The following is an 18814-nucleotide window of genomic DNA, read 5'->3' as shown; positions in this document are numbered from 1 at the left end:
CGCCAGCCATCGGTGCTCCAGGCAGTGCAGTAAGGGGGCAGGGAGCAGGGGGGGTGGGATAGAGGGCAGGGGAGTTCAGGGGATGGTCAGGGGGTAGGGGTGTGGATAGGGGTTGGGGCGGTTGGGGGGGGAACAGGGGTTGAATGGGGCTGGGGTCCCGTGGGGGGCAGTCAGGAAGGAGGGGGAGTTGAATGGGGCGGTCAGGGGCAGGGGTTCTGGGGTCAGTCAGGGGACAGGGAGAAGGGGTGGTTGGATGGGGCAGGGGTCCCAGGGGGGCCCATCAGGAATGAGAGGAGGGGTTGGATGGGGACATGGGAGTCCGGGGGCAGTCAGGAGACAGGGAGCAGGGGTGTGTGGATGGGGCAGGGGTCCCTGGGGTGCTGTAAGGGAACAGGGGGGATTGGATGGGGCAGTAATCCGGGGGGGGGCCACGACCCCCTCCCCTAACTGGCCCTCCATACAATTTACGAAACCCGATGCGGCCCTCAGGCCAAAACGTTTGCCCACCCCTGCCTTAATCCATCAACTCTACAGCAAGTGCAGCCCCTACTAGCCACTGGAATGAAGATCAAGTTTGCTCTTCTTCCTAAGTCTCCTGCATGGCACTAACAATAATACCAGATGTCAGGGTTCCCCCCTCCCCACTCTGAACTCTGGGGTACAGACGTGGGGACCCACATGAAAGACCCCCTAAGCTTATATTCTACCATCTTAGGTTAAAAACTTCCCCAAGGCACAAATTCCTTTCCTTGTCCTTGGACGGTATTGCTGCCACCACCAAGTGATTTACACAAAAATTCAGGGAAGGGTCACTTGGAATCCCTATCCCCCAAAATATTCCCCCCAAGCCCCTTCACCCCCTTTCCTGGGGAGACTTGAGAATAACATACCAACCAGTTGCCTTAGCAATGTGAGCACAGACCAGACCCTTTGTCTTCAGGACACTGAAATCAATCAGGTTCTTAAAAGAAGAACTTTATTTATAAAGAAAAAAGTACAAGAATCACACCTGCAAAATCAGGATGGACGGTAACTTTGCAGGGTAATAAAAAGATTTAAACCACAGAGGATTCCCCTCTGGGCTCAGCTTTACAGTACAAAAAACAGGAATGAAACTACCTCTGTAGCATAGGAAAATTCAAAAGCCAAAAGATAACCTAACGCATGCTTCCTTGCCCTACTCAGAGTTTCTGTGGTTTCAGATGGATTATTCCAGGTATATTTTCAGGAGATATTGTACCTGCTTGGCTTCTCCCTCCGTCTGGAGATGGAACAACACACAGACCAAAAACAAATCCTTCCCCTCCAGATTTGAAAGTATCTTCTTTGCTCATTGGTCCTTCTGGTCAGGTGCCAACTAGGTTATTTGAACTGTTTAACCCTTTACAGGTAAGGCAATCCAGTACAGCTGCCAAGGAGGGATTTTATGCTACTGCATACATAAAGGTTACTACCCTTCCCCCTATATTCAGGACACCAGAGTAGAAACATATAGTTATGAAACTCATTAAACGACATTTATAAAATAGTCTCATGCAACTGCTGTTGAGATGGAAAACTAGGTACAGATCAGAATGGGAAAGTTTCTCAAATGCAGGAGGGGTTGAATCCTTGCATACAGTTTGTATATCAGTCTTGTCCTTCCTGGAACTGCTGTACTTGAGGCTGTGGAAGTGAAACTACGAATTTCATCACCAATTTGAACAACACCTGTTGGCATATGTCATTACATCACTTTACAGAAATGCCACTATCCAGAGATGGTACTTTTGGGAATATGGTGAATCCTAACTGCTTTGGAGCGTTTGTAATGTTGGTCATTTAAAGGACGGTAGTCATTTGAGTGACCATTGGGTACCTTCTTGAGGACCCATTTCTTGCTTCTACTTCACAAACCAATAAGCTCTAGAAAATGGCATAAGAGTTAAAGTTGTCCACACAATATGTTAATCTGGAAGGTGATATGGAAAGAGGGAACATTTTAAGTAGTTTCACAGTCAAATTTTGGGTTTTGCTAATTAGTTGTGTCTATATTTAGATGCCAAATCTCTCTTGCTTTTCAAGGTGGGCAAATGTTGTAATGTGAGAAACATCACTGAGACATATTTAGCTTTCACTAGGCACCCACATTCAGGGAGTGTTGCTGTAGTAGCTGGAATGAGAAGAAAAGTTTAGTTCTGGTTCAAATGAGCTCTAAATGAAAGCACATAGCTGGCTAGGCTCTATAGATTTACATTTCTTCAGCACACACAAATCACATTTATATTGCTCTAGGGTCTGAGGATCAAGAATTGTATATTCTGAAATATGAAATAAAAGCATGGGCATTATTAGTAGAACTGACTATTCACACACACACACACACACACACACACACACACACACACACACACACACACACACACACACACACACACTTCAACTTCTATTCCCAAATCAGAAAGCTCAGGTTTTTGATTTAAAAAATGGACATTTCAAAACAACTCAATTTTCATGAAAATATTCAGTGTTTTGTTTTTTGTTCCTGGAAAGTTTCCCGGAAATGCAATTATCATCTACAGTCAGCTCTAATTATTACTATTTTACATTAAGTGAACTTCCATGTTGCAGCCTGGGTCCTTTCCATTTTAACCCCCCTTTTTAAACGACAGTTTAATTTGCAATAGGACACATTGAGGTAGGGCAACCACCACTGTTATAAAATTGGAGTTACATTTTGTGTACACTTAGTCATTTAGTGGGCCTTCTGCTCATCTTGCCTCAGCCACATCTGAGGATCTCTGACCCAATCCAGCCCAATCAATGGGCCTAATCCAAAGCCCATGGAAGTGATTGAAAAGGTTTAGCTGATTTCAGTGAGATTTGGATCAGACCCCAAGTGTCTCCTCTGTGCAATCACCTCCTGATGAACTTGGGAGTTGCTTCCAACCTCAGATCTCTCATGTGGCAGTACACCCTAGGTTGTTCTTTGGCAGGATACCTACAATAACTTGACAATGGACAGGCAAGCCAGCTGCCGAGACCACTGCCTATTATGGTGACCAGTATTGTCTCATTGTTTACTTGTGCTCTTCTTGTCTGTTTGTTGTATCCACAGGTTGTCTCTTGTCTTATACTTGGATTGTGAGCTCTTTGGGGCAGGGATTGTCTCTTAGTTCTGTTTGTACAGCGGGGTACAATGGGGTCCATGAGGGGGGCTCCTGGGTGCTACTGTAACACTAATAATAATGACAGGCTGACGTTTAAGGTTGTTTTTCTTCACTGTATTAGTACCTACAGTTGTCTCATATGCTTTGAAAGGCAGAATTAGGAATTCAGATACAAACACTGGACCAAATTCCTTCCTTGAATGACTTCCATGTAGTTCTATTGAGGTCAGTTTGATCTGTCAGTGTTAAAATGATGTTAACGGTCAGATTGTCCAGGTTGCACCCACACATTTTGCACAGGCAGCTATTTGTATGTGCAAAAATGCACTAGCAGACACAAGTTTATTAGGTATAGTCACCTGACCTGCAGGTACAAAAGAACATTTGCATGCACTAAATATGTATCTCATGCGTATATGGGATCACATTCAACATTCGCAAAAGGGATGAACTTAAAGACCCATTTGAACATGTTTCCCAGATTAGTTTTTCCAGCTGTTCTTTAGCTAAGCACTAAGGCTGCAGCCTTATCTTGGTGCCGTATACAGTTCTGTGAGAGGATGTGTTTTCTGTCAGAATGGGACTAGGAGCAAGGTGTGCTGCTTTGACTGCTGCCTTTGCTACTCTTGTGTCTTTTGTTCTTTATGCAATGAAAGAAAAACACCCGGGCTTGGTGAGGTTTCAAATAAATATGTTTACCAAATATACCCAAACATACAAGGCCTAACTACCTGCATACTGCACTGACTGGTTTCTGAAACACAGAACACAGTGAGCGCCACTAGAGGACTCACAAACTATTTAAAGAGATATTACCTAATTCCTGTACAGAAGAGCTTCTGATTTACCATATGGCCTTGAGCAAGCCATTTAACCTTGAGATGCTTCAGATTCCCTGCCTGTACAAAGATTACATGTAAACATGCGACTCACCAGCCCACGTGCCCCATACTGGGTAGGTGTAGCATAGTCACATTCTCCTCGTTTAGCACTCCCTGCTGACAGCCATTCCAGGCCCAGGGTGGTTTTTGTGAGCCAGCCCCCTGGCCAAGTCACACAGGACAGGTCTACTCTACAAGCTAGGGGTGTGATTCTCAGGCTACGTCTTCACTACGGGGAGGGAGGGGGTCGATTTAAGATACGCAAATTCAGCTACGTGAATAGTGTAGCTGAATTCGACGTATCGGAGCCCACTTACCCCGCTGTGAGGACGGCGGCAAATCGACCTCCGCGGCTCCCCCGTCGACGGCGCTTTCTCCTACCTCCGCAAGTGGAGTACAGGCGTCGATTCGGGGATCGATTGTATAATTTGATCCCCGAGAGATCGATTTCTACCCGCCGATTCAAGCGGGCAGTGTTGACGTAGCCTCAGATTACATAGACATACTTGTGCTAGCTCCCATCTGAGCTCTCAGGCAGCAGCAGTGGTAGCCTGGGTTAGCTGCCCTGAGTACACACCCACGGAGTTCAGGTGGGTTTGTACTCAGGGCAGCTAGCCTGGTCCCACTGCTGCCTGTGCTACTGCTATTTTTGAAGTGCTAGCTGAGATGATAGTGTTGACGTAGCCATAGAGTTCCACCTCTTCTGGGGTACCAATAGTCCAGCAAATAATACACCATCAACTTCACATTGGGTCTTCAGTCTGAGTCTGGACTCACTAGACCTACTATCTGGCGGGTTACAGAAGTCCTTACCCCTTGTCAGAAGTCAGTTCCGTTCTAGCTTCCGCACTGCGCTGGTAGAGGAACCCAGGCCCTTTCTCTCCACTGGGTTCTGATCCAGGAACCCTTGACTAGGCAGTCAAGACTTGACTACACAAACCCCTGCCTGCCTTACTGAACCACTTCCTACCTTGCCCTGTCTTGGGCTTTTGCCTCAGCCTTTTCCTGGACTCTGAGTTTATCAGCTTTGTACTCTCTAAGCCTCTTCCACCAGCCCACTGCAGAGCTTCTTAGTACTTTCTACCACCCAGCTGGTTCTGCTGGAGGGGAGTTTTCTCCACTCCCTTGGCAGGGCAGTCCCTGACCCAGTTGGCCCCTCCACCACTGTGCAGAATCCTGGGCAAACTCACTTCCTGCTGCTTCTTTCCAAGTGCCCTAGGCTCCCTGTTGCAGGTGTACCTTCCTTCGCAGAAGCTCTGTCTGCCAGCTGTTCACCTCAGCTCCCTGACTCCAGCCGGACTTCTCTTCCTGGGTGACAACCAGAGATCTGCTTTCCCTCCTGGTCAGAGTCTAACTGGGCAGGTTCAGTCCTTTTAACTCCTTCCTCCAGGCTTGACACCTCCTGCAGGTGTCACAGGGTGAGGCTGATTGCACCCACGGACTCTCATTAACCCCATCAGACACACTGTGGGGTTGGTACACCCTATCGCAGTAAATAATATTGATCTACCTCACAAGGGAGTTATTAGGATTAATTAATTACATTTTGTAAAATTCTTTGAGATCCTAAAAGGAAATGCAAAAATATTCTCTCGTGTTGAGTCCCATGTTATTTGCTATTCACCGTATATAGCCTTGCACATGTTAAAGGGGATGTATGAATAAAGATTACAAAAAGCTACTGGACCCAAACCACTGAAGTCAATGGGTCAATGCCTCTGACTTTAATAAGAGCGGGATCAAGCTCCATATTAACTGATTTTGGCTTAACATGCTCATATATGTCCAGCAATCATCTTTCCCTACTGACCCTCACCTTCCCTCGAGCTCTCCAACTACTGTTTAGCAAATAGGGTCTGATACAGATTGGATTTTTAATCCATAACAAGACCTCACCTCTCATTTTCTTGTTACTGAGCTTCTCAATAGCCCTTTGTGGTAGAAATTATCTAAAGCTGTTTGAAAATCTAACTAAATTACATCTATTGGTCTAAATAAATAGCCATTGATTCTCCTTTAGACATTGTTTTGTACAAAGAATTACTATAGGTCCAAGAGGCATGAGTTACCCAGGTAGAAGCCATGCCTGTTTGTCTCCATCACAGCATGCTAATCTAGGGATTTCTACAGTTTTCAAAATCTTTGTAGCATCCTTTTGTAGATGGATTTGATATTGGCTTCCCATGGGTAACCTCCAGTGCACTACCCGTGGTGTATGATAAATAGCATATTTTTGCTCCTACCTCAGCTATGCACTCTTTAGTCTTGTCAGAGATCTTGGGTGAGTACCATTTCGGTACTGATTGTTTATTGCAATTTAATTTTGTGTATCATTCAATCACTTCCTTTTGATTCCTCTTGTCTCTGACAGTGACTCACTTTCTTTGATTGTGAAGAATGTAGGGATTTTCCCATCAGACCCTATAGTGAAAATTGATACATATACATGATGTAAGCTTTTCTTTAAGCTCCTTTTCCTCCTTGATTTGCCCACTACCTGCAGTCTTCAGTAATTTGATCTAGGGGATTGTCTTTTCACTATTATTTTCACAGTGCCTAGCACAATCAGGGATTGGGGCCTCTAGTCTCTATTGCAATACAAATACTACATTTTTGGTGCACTTCAAGAATTGTTCTTTATACATTTGGCCATTTATTCTTCATTTCCCCCCTTAGTTCTCTGACTTCCTAATACCTTGATATAGCGCTGTCCTCGGGAGCCAAAAAATCTTACTGTGTTATAGGTGAAACCACGTTATATCAAACTTTCTTTGATCCACCGGAGTGCGCAGCCTCGCCCGCCCCCCCCCCCCCCCCCGGAGCACTGCTTTACATCGTTATATCCGAATTCGTGTTATATCGGGTCGAGTTATATTGAGGTAGCGGTATAGTATCTTCCTTATCTGACAATGTTTATGTACCATTCTATTACCATTTCTTGGTGTGACAAGGTGGTGTGATGTTTTGTGGGGTTGTATACATTAGGGGAGGTTTTTTCCTCCTTACCTTTAAGAAATGTCAGTAATTTATAACCATCTTATATCATGGGGCACCAGCAACATTCCAATGCCTTACGAACCCAGTATGACCTCACATAGGATATGCTGCGATGTGTCCAGATGATGTGAATATATATAACCCTGCCTGGGAGAGTCACCTGAAGCACAATGTATTGGTGATAGGCTAAAGTTGGCATAACTATTAACCCGAGAGAGAGAGAACCGATGACTTTGTTGTATTAAAGCCAGACCCACCACTTGAGATGTGCCTGCAACACTTGAGCTGAACTTCTGAGAAGGGAGTGGAAGCAATCAGTGCGAGTGTTTCTTCTGGTGAACAAAAACTGTGCCCTTAGCCAAGTTAAAGCTGGACAGCTTTACCTTTGTATTATCAAGTGCTGTGTTCCTAAAGAACTTAATTAAAAAAAAAAAAGATTTACACAAGGTTAGATTTTCTTTACACTCATAGTGCCTTCCACGTTCTGATGACTATATTTACTTCATCAATAAAGTACCAGTCTCAGAGGATCCCACCCTTCTTCTAGATAGGATGTGTTGATTTGTATTCTGCTGCTGCTGTTTTCGGTAAGATAACAAATACAGGAAAAGATCATCAATCCTGATTTTTTTCTTTCTTTGTCTACCCCACAGTCTTCTATTGTGCCAGGACTGCTAATAGCATTCTGTGTTAGTGGTGGATTTAATAGGAGATGAATGCTGAGTAGTGTCTTCTGATACCTGTTACACCTTCACAGATGCTCAGTGCAGACTCCTCCCCCACCACCCAGTTTCTGTCTGAATTGAATTCATTTTCCATAAAAATCACATATCTGCAGTCCCAAGTACATTGGATCAGAGAAGTATATAGAGGACAAATGTAGTCCACTGACCTCTCATATATACTCATATGTTGCAATCTCTGTGACCCTTTCTCCCTTTGAGCAGGAAAGATAAATACTCAAGCTTTTTACTTAAATTTCATATCATTCACAAAAGTCATTGTGTGTAACCAACTTTAATTATTTATAAAGGCAAGACTTTGTATGAATATTTGTATGCATAAAGAGCCAGGGATTCATATTTCATAACACTGGGAACTAAATTATTTACCAGCCAGATATATTGCGGGAGCCATGGTGCAGATGTGCTTGCTAATGACCTCAGTCGACCATAAGCGTCAGGCACTCATACCCATGTAGTCAGGCCTGGTGGATGGAGCAGAGGTCAGAGCCAGATATTGGGTCGGGACCAGGCTGAGGGCAGCATTGGAACCATGGTTCAGGGACAGGCCAGGGTCAGAGTCTGTAGACAAGCCAAATCAGTATCATAGCCAGAGTTTGTGTGCCAGGCAAAGGTCCAAGCCATGGTCGGAGTCTGTTGGTGTGGGGGTCAGGAGGCAGATGTGAAGCTGAAGCGGATCAGTAACAGGTCTGGAACAAGATCAGAGTAGGGCCTGGACAAGGCTGGAACAAGGCTTGGGCAAGGCTTGGACAGGAAATGGAACCGGATCAAGAGCAGGCTGGGAGTCTAGGGAGTCAATCACACTGCAAGGCTGTAGAAGGGTTCTTAGCTGGGTAGTACTGTTGCACAGACTGATCTGCAGCTCCTGGTGGGATTGGGGAAATACCTGAGCCTGAGGGTCATCTGACCCTTGCTCTGCTCAGGGTTAGGCTGGTACTGCCTGCCTGAGGACTGAGTCACTGCTGGCTCTGTTGGAGGGGTGAGTTATGGCACCTGGGAGAGCAGCCCTGGTTTGGCTGCGGGTTTGCCTCACAATAAGGACCATCATCACTAGGGCTGAGAGGGGATTTAACCTTGTAGTTGCCATTCTCTTCAGCCTTCCTGACTAAGGAAGCCAATGCGTGCCACTCAAATGTCAGGTTTTGAAAATTGTTCATTTACTGCCATTAAGGCTAAAAAACGTTATGGATTCTCAGCTGGTTTTGAGAATTAGGGAGTACAAGGCTTGCTTCCCCTTCCACCAAAGGGAAATAGAAAAGACTATGGGCTGAAGTCCTGGGACACTGCCAGGTCAACGTCATTGATGAGGGGCAGCACGTCCCTCAGCTGCTGGAGTCTACAACCCAACAATGTTGCCTTGATACGGCGGCCTTTAGTCATACAGAACAGCACTCGCTCACATCAGCAAATCTGTTGCAGCTCACTGGAACGATAACATTCCGAACTAAATTATTTATCAGCCAGATATATTGTGGGCGCCATGGTGCACGTGTGAGAGGGTTGCTATGTCAGGCCAAAGTTGTTGGGCTGCAGGTTTGATGGGCTGATTTTGGTCAGAGAGGTGGAACCCACAGTTATTGAGGAATATTCGTTTGTTTTCCCCTGCTGGTTAAACAAGCTGCTCAGGAGTTCTCAACCTCAAGAGGTTTAGAGCGTGATTCACCAAAACCATCCAAATGGTTGGGTGGCTATCTGAACAGTTTTAACTTGTGGAGATTCCAATTAGGTCCCCAACACTGTCTGACCCCACAAAGCTCATGTCCACCAAGACCTTTCTCCGATAGCACTGCATCGCCTCTGCTGTTTGCCTCCCAACATGTCACTTAGGTGAAACGCACTGTAAAAAGCTGCATCTGAATTTTTGCAGATGTCCAGACTGTGAATGTTTTTTTCCCCATCGACGAGTGACAAACATTTGGATGATGTGAAAAATTGTGTGTACTACACTGGCGTGTTTGTAGAAGCTCTGTAAACCCAAAAAGCATTTTTAATTTGGCATTCAATATTTTACACAGCTGTACAAATCAGAACCTTGACAGATACAAACTTGTTGTTTCATGCAATTGACATTCAAAAATAAGATTTTCCATCCCAAGCTAGGGAAGCTGAATTGGAAGAAGGAAAAAAAAATTGCCAGTGAAGATCATGATGAATCTAGAACTGACTAGTGCATTCATAACGCTGCCCTTCATGAAGAATGGGGTTTTGGAAGCAGAGACTCATTTGCAGGCATCAAGCGAGGTGACGTAGTGCCAAAGAATCAAATGCAGGAAATGTTGCCCAGTTTTGTATTTTTTTAAGTAACTGAGATTTTCAATTTATGTTCAACAGGGAAGAAGCTGGGAGAAAAAAAATCCCTCAACTTCTTCCATCATGCAATACATATTCTGGCAGAACACTGCATGCCTTATATCAAAGGATCCATAGTATTGATTTCCTGAAATGAAAAATAAGTTTAAGGTGGAGTGCTTGAAAAAAAATCAATATAATGCAAAGTGACTGAACAGAACTATCCATTGTAATGACAGTAGTCAAGGAGGCTTATCAGTTCCATAACGTGTTGGTGTCTGGACCTTTATTTTCATTAGATTTGCCATTGGCAAAATGCTGACCTTACCCCCCACCAACCTGCCTGAAAATAGATTGAAATTAGTGCTGTTCAAAAATGCCCATTGTGATTCTGTAAAATGTTTGCAAATGAAAATGGAACACACCGTGAAAATGTCAGCATTGCCAAGTGGGATGTTAACGACCAGCCAATCAGTCAAAGCATTGGAAAGTACCTCCTGGGACTAAGAAAACACTGGAAACTTGAACCAAATGCCAATGAAAGCATCCCAGAGGCTATTAGCAGAGAGCCCCGTGTGTGCGTTCAACAACAGGCAATGGAAGAGAAATGTAAATTTCATCCCTTGGCTACTTCAGAGCCTTGGCTATGTGTGGAATGCTCCCCATCCCAGTTCACCTCCTTCTCCTCATTTAAGACCCTCCTAAAGCCCCACTTTTTCTCAATACACACAAGAACCAAGCAAATAACATTAGAAAAGCCAACGCGTGGATGGGACTAAGGGTTGCTGGGCTTTTCCGTAGGATGAATTCTAATGCTTTTTGTTAGGGTTAGTGGGTGGGGCCTAGGTATAGGGCCCACCCACAATCCCTGCCCATCTCCATGTATTTCCTAGAGGACCAGCAGGGAATCAGGGCCACCTGCCAGCTCTTTATCCTGGTGTCACAGCTCCCCAGAGCCTGGCAGCATGGTTTCCCCAGCCCATGTCTGTCCACAGTGCCATTAAAAGAGAATGATAGATACAGTGGGACTGTATTAATGTTCCCAAGGAATTTCCATGGGGTCAGAGGGGAGAGTACCAGAAATGTCACAAGAGCAATGGTCTGCATTCCCCTGGCCCAACCCCACTGCTGCCTCAGCCTGATAACACTTCACCTTCTCCCCGGGCCAAAGGAGAGCGCTCTGCTGTGTCTGGGCAAGGCCAGGAGCTGCAGTTGTCGATGCACCTGAGCCCTCTTCCACATCGGACAGTTACAATCTATGCATGGCGCCCCAGTGACTTCCTGTTCCACATTTCTAAGTATGTCCTGGCTTCTCTGTGTCTGTCTTCCAGACAGTAACATCATATCTCAGAGGCATGAACTAACTTATTTTGTGTCCTCTAGAGTACCGAGTGCATTGTCAGCATCTAATAAATAACTAGGCTGCTGGAATATGTTAACATGGCCAGTGACATGAATACCGTAGAGGCGTCTGAAGCACACAAGCGAGTGTGTGATTGCCAATCAGTGGGAAAGGAGACCTGTTGTGTCACACATTTCCATAGCACTTCAACAGCTCTAGCATACATGTGCACAGCACGTAGCACAAAGGGCTTGTGAGGCTTATTCAGGCTTCCGGATACTATTGCTATTTAAGTATTAAAGGATAATTAATATCATATAGTTCAGCAATGCTGGAAAAGGAATGACCGGCGTGTGCAACACCTTGCCGTTATTCAGGGGAGATTAATGCTGGCGACTCCAGTTAATATTCGTAGGGATTTATTATTTATATTATAAATAATGGAAATAGCACCATTCATTTTCACCAGCCACGTGCCTGCATACTGTATATCAGCTCCCTGCACGTGATTGAGTGGCTGGGCTTCTCTGTATCCCACTCTAACGCCTACTCAGTGGGAAGCCGGCACACACCATCTGGAGACCTGGGCTGTGATCTGTGCCTCTCACTTTTCCCAGTGCCCTGCCATAGCAGCTCATTGGTTTGGGGCCTCATTCTCACCTCTTTCTGTTCTTCTCATCTTGCCCACTATCCTTGCTCTTTTCCCCTTTGTTCCCCAGAGCAATGCCTACCTCTGCTGCTGACTCAGAAAGTCGAAGAGGCCATCCACTGAGATCCCAGGCGATTTCACTGAGAGCTCACGATGAGAGAAGAAGCCACTGCAGTTGCCCCTATTCCCTTCACTTACTTTTTTACTCTATTTCTTTCCCAAAGGGAACTTGGAAGGTTTTCTTTGCTTTCAATTCCATCTCTTAGCTAGTTTTTGTCTCTGTTTTTCAATCATCCTTTCGCCTTTTCTCATTTTCATAGCTACTTCTCTCTTTTGTCACAGGCTCCTAACCGCCTCCCCTTCGGAGCACCAAAACAAACAGTTCTCTCTCTACTTTCAGGAAAATAGCCTGGGCAGCTATTTAGGAAGCTCAAAGTAACTGACACACTCCCTGCTGTGCAGGGAGCTAAAGGAACCTTCGAGAGCATGCTCAGAGCAAATCCAAATGGCCCAGCAGCAGAAACTCTATCACAGCTCATCTCCACTCTTCTTGTGATGGGTCACTGCACTTCTGGGCACAGCTACACTCAAGCAGCCGGTGGCAGCTCGAGATCTGGATTTTGATCCCAAAGTGGGAAGGTGCTTGAATCTGGGGGTGTGGTTTGGCCCATTAGAAAGATAGGATTTTTTTTAAAGAATTCAGGCTTAGGCCAGGGCTTGGATTTCAAACGCCCCATCCAGAGACGCTTTGTCTGGAGGTTGGGCTCAGGTCCATCTCTGTTTTGGGGATGTGAGAATCAGTTTTATGTGGGTGAATGCTGGTTTTGCTAGATCTATCCTAGTTAAAGACTGGATTACGTGCAGTTTCTTACTGATTTCCAGAAAATATGAGTGCCTCATTGTTCCAGTGATGTTTTGTAATGCCAACTGTAGAAGGGCAGACTCACCCCTGCAGCACCTCCTGCTGGTTACCTCCAGGAATTAGCTCATTTCAGCATTGGAGCACCCCCTGCAGGCCAGTGGTCCGCCTGTCCTCTGGTCCCCCCGTGTCCCTCCTGGACCCCAGTGCCCTTTTATCTGGGGTGCTGCCCCCTGGCAGTACACCCCTCAGTACTAGGGTCTCCCCTCCCCAGGGAACCCCCACCCACTATCCCTACCTCGCCTCAGAATAAGGCCACTGCCAGTCTCCAACTAGCTCCCGCTCCCTGGGGCAGACTGCAGTATAGGCCACTCATCATAGGCAAAGTTGGGTTTGGACCTGCTGCCTTGGCCTACCCATGGGCTGCCCTCTGCAACCCCCAGTACCCTTTGGCCTCCTACTAGGCCACAGCCTGGGGCTTTCCAGGCTGGAGCTCCCCAGCCCTGCTCCACTCAGGTACTCTGTCTCTAGCTCACTGCAGCCAGGCCCTTCTCCCTCTGAAGGCAGAGAGAGACTGCTAAGCTCCTGGCTCCCAGCCTTTTTATACAGGCCAGCTGTGGCCTGATTGGGGCATGGCCCAGCTGTGGCTGCTTTCCCAATCAGCCCAGCTTTTAGAGCTGCAGCCCTCTGCCAGGGCTGTTTTAAGCCCTTCCAGGCAGGAGTGGGGACCACCCCGCTACACCTACAGAAAGCTTGACAAGGGTTAAGCAGCTGGTGCACTGAAACCACAGCTTATTGTGCTAACCAATATTGTCTCCTTGTTCCCTTCTGCTCCCCTGTCTGTATCCAACTATTGGCTCTAGTCCCATGCTTAGGTTGTTTATAAGCTAATTGGGACAGGGACCGTCTTTTTGTTCTGTGTTTGTACAGCACCTAGCACTGTGGGGTTCTGGTCCATGACTGGGGCTCCAAGGTGCTATGACAAAACAAATAGCAAATAAGAATAATATAGTCAAAGTTTTTCATAGGCCCATTGTAGGGTCGGAGTCCATCTTCCTTTCTGAAGTTAGTTGTATTAAGACGGGGTTGACTTGTTTTTCCCCACACAAAACATTTAGAAAGGAAAAGAACAATTTCCAGTTTGTTTGAAATGTTTCACTTTTTTGTTTGATTTTTAATGAAAAAATTTAAAACAATTTTTTTCTGAAACAAAAGGAACATTTCTGTTTTGCAAATTTGTGTTTGAAATATTCAGGGTTTTCTCTCTCTTCTCTCCCCTTTTCCTAGTGGAACAAACAGGGGGAAAGTAAAAAAGTGAAAGTGTGTTTGTGTGTGTTTGGGGGGACTACTTTTCATAGACTTTAAAGCCAGAAGATCATCCATCATGATCATCCAGTCTGACTTTCTGCACAGCGTAGGCCACAGAACCTCTCACTCACCCACTCGTGCAACGGGTCCATAATCTCTGGCTGAATTATTAAAGTCCTCAAATCATGATTTACAGATTTCAAATTACAGAAACTCCACCATTTACTCTAGTTCAAAGTAGCAAGTGACCAGTGCCCCACGCTGCAAAGGAAGGCAAAACCCCTGCAGGGTGCCTGCCAATCTACCTTCCCAACTCCAGATAGATTCTCTCACTATTATTTTAACCTTTTTCACAATTTTTCACTAGGAAGTATTTTGTTAGTCACCTTGGTGCATATAAGGCCAGGGCCGGCTCTAGGATTTTTGCCGCCCAAAGCAAAAACAATTTTGGCCGCCGCCCCTTCTTTAATTACCCCACCCCCAGCCCCGCCTCAACTCCGCCCCTTCCCCAAATCCCCAGCCCTGCCTCCTCCCCCCAGGCTCTCAAGCCTAGGAGGGAGGGAGGGAGGCGGAGACGCGGCGCCCGCGCCGCGGCCACTCGGAGTCTCTCCCTCCCTCCCAGGCTCTCAAGCCTGGGACGGAGGGGGAGCAGCAGCGCGCGAAACGGCCGCTCGGGATCTCCCCCTCCCTACCAGGTTTGAGAGCCTGGGAGGGAGGGGGAGACCCCGAGCCGCTGCTCCCCCCCCCTCCCAGGCTTGAGAGCCTGGGAGAGAGGGCAAGTAGCGGCGCGCGAATCAGCTGTTTCGCGCCCCGTGGCAGCAGCAGCGGAGATGAGCTAGGGCGGCCGGGGCACATTTTTAGGGGCGGCATTCTGGCGCCGGCCATGCCGCCCCTAGCACCAGCTTATTTTGCTGGTGCCTAGAGCCGGCCCTGTATAAGGCAGCACTATAGGACTAGTCAATGTCTTTCTATTACACAGTATCTTGGTCAGGATAGCGTATTGTAGAACTTGCAGCATGAACAACAAGCTACCTGCAATAACAATGACCTCATTATGCAATGATGCAGCTACCTGCAATAACAATAAGTCATTATGAGTGACGGACAAATCTCTAAAGGTCTGGTGTTCCTCTTTGGCTCAGAGTAGAAACCAAAGCTTATCTGTGTTAATTCATTGCTCTTCATCTGCAAATTAGGCTGGAAGCTTTATGAGATTAGGTTTCCTTGTGACATTTCTGGTACTCTCCGGTTTGCTCTGGGACAGAAATAGTATGAGAACAGTGTTTCTGATTCTTGCTGTAAGGTGCCTGCTTATTTGGGAGAAAGTATTGATTAGCACCAAAGATGGAGAGGCAAGAGATCTGGGTTTGAGTCTCAGGTCTGGAACTGACTCTTGCCATGACCTTGTGTATGACATAGGGCAAAATATAATTTCTGTTCTATATGGCTGCAGACCATCCTGATTAGGATGTATGGAATAGACTTTTGGTCTTATCCATTTGATCACCAGGGCATATATCACAATTTCGAAGCAAATGTTAGCACTTCTAATCAATAATGAGGTCTACATGACATAAATTTTTACCAAATCGATGGTATGCCCTCATCTCGAATACTGTGTACAGATGTGGTCTCCTCATCTCAAAAAAGATATACTGGCACTAGAAAAGGTTCAGAAAAGGGCAACTAAAATGATTAAGGGTTTGGAATGGGTCCCATATGAGGAGAGATTAAAGAGGCTAGGACTCTTCAGCTTGGAAAAGAGGAGACTAAGGGGGGATATGATAGAGGTATATAAAATCATGAGTGATGTGGAGAAAGTGGATAAGGAAAAGTTATTTACTTATTCCCATAATACAAGAACTAGGGGTCATCAAATGAAATTAATAGGCAGCAGGTTTAAAACAAATAAAAGGAAGTTCTTCTTCACGCAGCGCACAGTCAACTTGTGGAACTCCTTACCTGAGAAGGTTGTGAAGGCTAGGACTATAACAGAGTTTAAAAGAGAACTGGATAAATTCATGGTGGTTAAGTCCATTAATGGCTATTAGCCAGGACGGGTAAGGAATGGTGTCCCTAGCCTCTGTCTGTCAGAGGTTGGAGATGGATGGCAGGAGAGAGATCACTTGATCATTGCCTGTTAGGTTCACTCCCTCTGGGGCACCTGGCATTGGCCACTGTCGGTAGACAGGATACTGGGCTAGATGGACCTTTGGTCTGACCCGGTACAGCCTTTCTTATGTTCTTATGTTATGTTCTTATGTTCTTATAGTCATCCTTGATCATCATAGGTCTTGTTCCCTTTAATACTTGGGCAGATTTATCTTCTCTCTCCTTCAGAATTTTGGCCTTTCTTCTGAGTTACATGGAGATCTCCCATAGCCAGAATGTACTTATATGATCAAAATAAAAAATGAACATTGCATTTGTGATTTTGTGACAAGCAAAAGTGATTTTGTTTTAATATATTTGTTTTAAAAGATTTTTTAACTTTTCCAAAGTTCACATTGATTTCCATTGAGGTTCAGATGTTAATTCAGGCTGGCTATTATCAAGACCTGTTCAGTTGTCCGGTGTCACTGCATTTTGCATTCTATATTCAAGAGTACCTTGGTTCTTTACTGCCAGGTTCCTAAAGGAAAATATGGGCTTGTATAAGGCTCTTATGAAAGTAGGTGCAAGCTTCCCAAAAGTACTGGAGTTGATTCACAGGAAAAGGTCCAATTTTTTCTTTATTGTTTTGTTGTTACAGGGAGATGAATTACCTATGGCGTAATGGCAGAACAAAAATAGACTGCCTTTGTAATATACTACACAAAGGACTGGAATACATACTTCATATGCCTTCCCCCCCCCCCCCCCCCCCCCAGTTCTTTGACAAATGAAAATATATCTAGCTGGATTTCCCTCCCCACTCCCTAGCTGAAAGGGTCCATCCTTCTACAGCATGACTGTTAAAGGTCGTGCATATATTGTAGCTTTGGACATGTGTCTGAATCCCAAATCACATTACTGCTGAGATGCTGCTACAAGAGATATGCAGAACAATTCAGTGCTGTTTTGAACACTCAGCTATCTGCTGTGCTTGCTGCTTCCCGAGTCCTCTCATATGGGGGATACTTTCCATTTCATGTTTCTGTCAATGAGAACAGTTGGTTGTGATAGGGCAATTGGTCTGTTGGACAGGAGCCGGTATTGCTTTCTATTATATTGGTAGTTGCTGGGCTGCATTTTTCAGCTTACAGTATAGAGCAACTCATAGCAATACCACACTGAGAAATCACCTCTTCCTGCTCAGGACTGAAGTAGGACTGAGTATTAAGAAAATGCCTTGTTCCATAGATAATATTCAACTTAAAACAATTGTTCAACTCTCAGCGTTGAAAACAGAGAATAATCCCTGTGGGAAGGGAACAGTTTCTTCCTCTAGAATGAGATAAAAAGACCCCATGTCTACTGAAAGTGAGGGGAGGGGAATATCCCTTTTTTGCTGGATCTGTGAAAAGCACCAAAAAAATGTGTTTTGCCAAACGTGTATTTTCACGGTGGTGAAAGGCCATTTCATTTCAGCAAGAGGGGATGTTCCTTTGCACTTCAGCAAAAGCCCTCTCTATTTTTTTGCAGTTCGCAAAGCTGGCATTGCAGGGGAAAAGGAAATCAAGAAGAGCTGAAAGGGAAACGATTCCTCCTCCCCATTTTTCATTGCAATGGCTACATTTTCTCGCCTATTCTAAAAGGCCTCATTTTGCAAAACCTCTGTAACCGACAGCAAGTCTACCCTGAATTCTACTTTCCATTTCAAGAAGAGAATGTGAATCTTACCAATGTAAACGTGAATGTGTCAAGAGGAAATTCTGCACCGGCCCCAATTTCACCCACTTTTGACAATTAGTTAAATTGTCTTTAACCTATCCAGCAAACACTGGTGAACATGTATTAAGGCCTTGACCCTGCTAATGCATAAAGGAGTAGTCCCACAGAATTCAATGGGACTACTCACCTGTGTAAAGTTATGTATGTTTGTATTTGAAGGATCAGGACCTTAGATTGGAACTAAGCTTCTGGGGGCAGGGACAGTCTTATGCTATGTTTGCAGAACACCCACCGCAATAGACCCGTGGTCCTGATTGTGGCCTGAGAGGGCTAATGTAATGGAAATGCTCTATAATAATAGTGATGGGGAAGATGGATGGTTAGGCACTAATCTCTCTGTAGCTGATATGTATGCTCTGTGGATCAGATGAGTCCAACATTTGTGGCTATTCCCATAATCTCAATGAATTTCAATAGTTGTGCAAAACAGAATAGTCAAAGATTTCTACTATAGTCACATCTGGTTTCATCCAAATCATGGACCGAATCCTAAACTCCATATTCAGGGTAAGGACTGTGTAAAAATGAAGTAAGGACTGCAGGATTTGGCCCCATGATTAAAATTAATTTAAAATACCCTTGTAGATATCACCCACTCAGTAACAAAAACCTGTTTTCACAAGGTTATAGTTTAATTCTTCCAGATCTGCAAATGTATTGCAGACAAACTCAAGAAGGATCAGACAGGCCCGACTGTATTTCCAAAACATTGCCTGTGAACCAA

General features: G+C 45.2%; 1 protein-coding gene and 1 long non-coding RNA gene across 2 annotated transcripts in view; one reads left to right on the top strand and one right to left on the bottom strand.

Moving 5' to 3' along the window:
- MTHFS (methenyltetrahydrofolate synthetase) overlaps positions 1-18814 on the top strand; it is an 89802-nt gene that overhangs the window by 52365 nt on the left and 18623 nt on the right. The gene's annotated exons all lie outside the window — the stretch shown is intronic.
- Positions 9740-13513, bottom strand: LOC135973839 (uncharacterized). The gene is made up of 2 exons (XR_010590878.1): positions 12133-13513; positions 9740-10207 (listed from the first exon to the last, which is right to left on the bottom strand). It is a non-coding gene; the product is annotated as an uncharacterized LOC135973839 (long non-coding RNA).

The sequence above is a fragment of the Chrysemys picta genome, chromosome 10 (genome assembly GCF_011386835.1).
Source record: "Chrysemys picta bellii isolate R12L10 chromosome 10, ASM1138683v2, whole genome shotgun sequence".
Classification (NCBI taxonomy): Eukaryota; Metazoa; Chordata; order Testudines; family Emydidae; genus Chrysemys; species Chrysemys picta.
Note: the sequence above shows the minus strand (reverse complement) of the source record. Positions and strands in the feature narration are given on the sequence as shown.